The sequence below is a fragment of the Amblyomma mixtum genome, chromosome 3 (assembly GCF_055824585.1).
Source record: "Amblyomma mixtum isolate Tamu chromosome 3, ASM5582458v1, whole genome shotgun sequence".
Lineage (NCBI taxonomy): Eukaryota > Metazoa > Arthropoda > Arachnida > Ixodida > Ixodidae > Amblyomma > Amblyomma mixtum.
In genome coordinates, this window is record NC_143014.1 from 409,678,514 (window position 1) to 409,684,080 (window position 5,567).

Sequence of the window (5,567 nt, forward strand, 5' to 3'; positions counted from 1 at the left end):
GATATCTGAGAAAGTAATATGTTTTAGCTTTGGCGGACAGTATATATTCAGTATGTGTACAGGGGGGTCAGAGCGTCGCAGGGGTAACACGGTGACCATAGTGTACGAGTATGTTATATCTATGTCGAGGTCTACCTCCTGTGCTGTGTATGACTTATGTACAAGGATACAGGTGGATGGGTCCCGCTGAAATGTGTTAAATCCAGAAATTTTTGCTGAAGCCCCAGGTTCTTGAAGCGCGACGATGGCGGCAAGAAATTCTAATGTTTCTAGGTAAAGGCGTAGGTGTGCTCGTTTCGCGTGGTCGCGAAAACCTCTACAATTCCATTGTATTACGGCCAAAGGTTCCTGTTTTGTTTTATGAGGTGTCCGTTTCCTGCCCTGAGCCATGATGAAGGCTAGAGGCTGGCTGGCTCACCCCACTCACTGCATTGGTGTTCTGCATCGTAGCGAGGAGGTTATCCTCATTCTCTTCCTCAATAGCGTCGCGGCAAATTTTGGATGGGCGGCCTACTTCCTTTACGGGTCCTGCGCGCCTAAATAATTTTGGGCTAGTCTGTATCCAGGCTTTAATGTTTTGGGTGACTTGCTGAGTAATGGACACAGTTAGTTGCTGAGTTATGGTTGTTACCAGCTGCTGCATTTGTGTTTGGATAATTTGTGAAATAATCGCTGGTAGTTGGGCCATGTGATCGGCCACATTTTTCTCAATATCCGTCATGCGGGTTTCCATATTTGCAGTGAGCGGAGCACTTGACGGAGCGACGCTCGAGCACGCAGACGCCGGTTCACCAGCGTCCTCCATTGTTTCAGAGACAGGTGGCTCTGCCCTAGCGTTTTGTAATGCGTTGACTTGGGATTGTAGCTGCGCGTTCTGATTTTTGAGAAACGCTAGCTCTTTTCTCAGCTCAAGTTCGAGAGGGGAAGGGGAGGGAGAGGAAATAGAGGCGACACCCGCCCAGTTGCTTACCTTTGATGTTGAGGGTGGGTTGTTGCCAAGGGGGGGGGGGAAATCCCCGGCTTGGAAAGCTGGCGGCTTGGCCCCGGTCCCGGATTTTGCCTTTTTAGAAGCTGGAGGTGGTTGGTTTCCGCTTCCTTGCTGCCCGGCAGTTTTGATGGACTTTCCCGTCTTGTTCATAGGCGACTTGCTCGGCTTGCTTGGTTGACCCGCTTGTTGCTGCTGGGCTAGCGGTCTCGATCGTTGGAGACGCCGAAACTTGATCTTGCAATCCGCGGAGCCAGTCAAATGGGCCTGCCCGCAGACCATGCAGCATGGGGTGCAGTCATGTTCTTTTAAACCCTGCTCGGAGGCTCCTACAGTATTCCCGCAAAATCCACATCTTCCGATGTCCGGGTGTGGGCAGTTGTCGACCCGGTGGCCGATGGTCCCGCAGCGGTAGCATGCAGGGATCGTCCGTTTATATTCTCGCACAAGTGTGCATTCACAATTGTAATGCACGTAGCGGGGCACCTTGCGGCCCACAAAGGTGAGCACCGCCAGATTTGTTTTTCCAAGTTTGCGCACAAAGGCTATCTCACCTCAGCGCCACTGCACCTTATTCTTGAGGGTAGCCGTCGTCTCATCAGCCCGCACACTGATCACACCCCGGCACACCTAACCATTAAGCTTCACGTGGCCCCGAAATGGATGGGAGTCCGCTCCGGTCTTGAGGTCAAAGTCTTTAGTCAACTTATTTGCTGCGTCGATGTTTTGAGTTCCACAAACCACGAGGTTCTGGGTCCAGACTGGCCATATGCTGAGCGCGGCGCCAGCGTCTCCTCCCACATACTGGGCAATAGCCGCTCCCAACTCGCCGTGCCGGAAAATCGCCTTAAGGTCCATGGTTTTTCTTGGCTTGAGAACTACAATAATGTCTTCGGAGTTCATTTTCGGCGTCTCTTGCGGACGCCAAAGAGCAGTCTTGTTATACAGCGGCAGCGAAGCGCGATCGCTGCCGGGTGCCTGTGTTGATTTGAGCGACGCCATCGATGCGCCGCCCTTGGATGTCTTGGGACGCTGGGCCCGCTTGCGCATTGAAATCAGCGTAAAGAGGCCTTCATCTTCGATGGGTGGAGAGTTGTCTTCAGGCTGTTGGATGTCGATTTCAGTCCAAGCCATTGCAGTTGGATCATAGCCGCGTTGGGTAGTGGTCGCCATAATGCGGTGGCTTCGGGGAAGTTCCCGCGCCTACGGAATCGAGGCTAACCTTCGGCAGGTTAGCTCTTCGTTGCAGCCTCTAGCTGCGGTGGGATCGTCGTCTTCTCGCTGGCTTCGCGCGGATTTACGCTACAGTCCCAAAGGATGTGAGCCGCGGTGGCTCTCTCCTTCGCGCACAGTCTGCATATGTCGCTCGCGTGCACACTCGGACACACGTGCTTAGCTAGCACCGGGGTGAGCAGGGACCCCGTCTGTAACTGTCTATATAACACTGCCTCCTTCCGGGTAAGCCCCGGGTGAGGTGGCGGCATAGTCTGTCTGTTCAGTCTGTACCATTTCACTATTTCGTTGAAGGTGGTCATCTTGTCCTAGGCACTGCGCCGTTACCAGGACTCCGAGTCGGCCGTGCTTTCAGCCGCGCGTTTGGTTAGTTCTCGCGCGGCCGAGTTGGCCGTCTCGTTGTGGTTCACGTTTCCGCGTTCCGACACGTCACTGCCCATGTGGGCCGGAAACCACTTGATCACCACAGGACTGTTGCGTCCGATGTCTTCGGCCTTGCGCAGTATGCTCGCGGCCTCACTACATACCCTACCCTTGGCGTAGTTCTTCACTGCCGTTCTAGAGTCACACAACCCTGTAGTACATCCGGGGTCGGAAACGGCCAAGGCGATGGCCACCTCCTCCGCCCGGTGCGCTTCTCGAGTCCGGACGCTCACCGCGGTCTTCGTTGCACCCGTCGATCCCCGACAACCACCGTCGCGTATGCGTCGGTGCTCCCTTGATACTCTGCCGCGTCCACGTAGGCGGCGCCTTCTTCTCTGGCGTGGAGGTCCACGAGAGCCCTGGCCCTCGCCAACCTCCGCTCCCTGTTGTCCTCGGGGTTCACGTTCTTCGGAATCGGGAAGACCCTGAGCTTTCTGTTGATGCTATCTGGTATAGGTACGTCTTTTCGCTGCTTGCCTTCCCTCGGTTCGAGGCCAAGGCCCCGCAGTATCTGTCTTCCGGTTCTCGTTTCGGAGAGACGCTCGAGTTGCGCCGTTCTCTGTGCTTCGGCTATTTCGTCCAGCGTGTTGTGGACTCCCAGCGCCATGAATTTTTCGGTGCTCGTGCCCCCGAGGAAACCGAGTGCCGCCTTATACGCCTTGCGTATGGTGGCGTCTATCTTGTTACGTTCACTCGGCCTCCAGTTGTGGAAGGCGGCCACGTACGTTATGTGGCTAACTGCGAAGGATTGAACGAGCCTAGTCAGGCTCTCCTCCTTCATCCCCGCTTTTCTGTTGGACACCCTCTTGATGAGTCTCATTGCCGCAGCCGCCTTGCCCGCGAGCTTGTTGACCGTGTCACCGTTGACTCGGTTTCGCTGGACGAGCAGCCCGAGTACCCGAATCTTCTCGACCTCCGGTGTTACCTGTCCTCCCGCCGTCTTAACCGTGATCTTGGGACGCTCGTACTTGACTTCCATATTCTTTCTTTTCCTGCACGATCCTTTCGGGAGAATCACCAGCAGTTCTGACTTGGCCGGGGAGCAAACGAGTCCAGACCCGTCCAGCTGCTCCTCGATGGCGTTGACCGCTTCTTGCAGCGTTGTCTCGATGTATCCGTCGCTTCCTCCCGGTACCCATAGCGTCACGTCGTCGGCGTAGATGGTGTGCCGGACTCCCGCTACTCTTTCTAGCCGGGTGGCCACCCCGATCATCACGAGGTTGAAGAGTAGCGGGGAGATCACCGACCCCTGCGGAGTTCCGACGCTGCCCAGCTTCTTCTCTTCGAGCTGTAGGTCTCCCGCACAGATTTCGGTGGTTCGTTCCGTCAGGAAGTCTTTGATGTACTGGTATGTCCTCCTGCCCATGTTTAGCCTGGATACTTGGGCCAGGATTGCCGAGTGCCTCACTTTATCAAAGGCGCTCTGCAAGTCCAGCCCGAGTACGGCTCTGTTGTCCTTGGTGCCCGTCGTATCGTCGATGATCTCGTTCTTCAGTAAGATCATGGCGTCTTGCGTCCCGAGTTTGTTCCGAAACCCGATGATGGAGTTTGGGTAAAGCTCCGATTTTTCCAGGTAACGCTGCCACCTGTTCATGAGAACGTGCTCGAGGACCTTTCCCACGCACGAAGTGAGTGAGATCGGCCTGAGGTTCTCTATGTTGGGCGGCCTGCCAGGCTTGGGGATGAGGATCGTCTTGGCTGCTTTCCATTGCTTGGGTAGCCTTCCTTCTTGCCAGCACTTGTTGTAGAAGTTCGTGAGCGTTTCGATGGCCGCTTCGTTGAGGTTCTTGAGCGCTCTGTTGGTAACTCGATCGGGACCCGCGGCATACCTTCCATTGAGTTCCTGCAGGGCAACTCTTACTTCCCAGGTCTGGATGTCGCGATCTAGCGTCTCGTTCTCCTTGCCTTGGTAATCCGGGTGTCTTTCCTTAGGGGTGGTCGGCAGGTACTTGGCGTCCAAGCGCCGCTTGAACTCGTCCTCCCCGTGTTCGCAGATTGCCTTGTGTAGGATCCTGGCCAGTTGTTGTGTTGGTGGCCCTTGGTCTTGGTTTCGTCGAGGAGGTGCCGCAGCATGTTCCACGTCTTGCCCTTGTGCATCTGTCCGTCGGCTTCGTTGCAGGCCTCGTTCCACTGTTGGGTGCATAGCACCCTGCAGTGGACCTCGATCTGCCTGTTGAGCTCGGCGATCTTCTTCCTTAGACTTCGGTTGGTTCGTCGCTTCTGCCACCTCGCCTTTATGGACTGCTTGGCTTCTATCAGGTGAGCCAGCCGACTGTCCATCTTGTCTATCCGTTCGTCCGTCTCTAGCTCTTTGGTGGCTCCTTCTGTCGTCTCAACGACGTTGACCGCCCATTGCTCGATGTCCGTAATGTCATCTTGCACCGCGGGTAGCGCCTTTCGAAAGGCGTCCCAGTCCGTAATGCGATGCTTTCTTATGCCGGTGTTGCCTTGGCCTTCGAGCAGTATGACGACCTCTACGATGTAGTGATCGCTGCCCAGCTCTTGGCCCGTGTTTCTCCATTTCGCTTCTCTTGATCCTCCTTCAGTTTTGATGAAGGTAAGGTCCGGAGTTGTGTCTCTCGGAAAAGATGTGCCGATCCTGGTGGGAAAGGCCGGATCCGTGATTAGGTTCAGTCCGACGTCGGTGGCGTCTTGCATCAGCTCTCTCCCCTTGACCGTCGTTCTGTGGTAGCCCCAGTCTTGGCTCGATGCGTTAAAGTCTCCGCACACTACGAGCGTATTGCTTCCCGCGACTGAAGCTGCCTTGTGGAACAGTGCCTTGAATTTCTGTTGTCCGTGGGACGGGTTGCTGTAGACGTTCACCAGGAAAGTGATCTCCCTCCTCTTCTTTCCCGTGATTACTTCCACCGTGCAGTGTTCGATGGCGCTTCTGCCGATCATTTCGTGTTCCACGAAGGTGATCCCT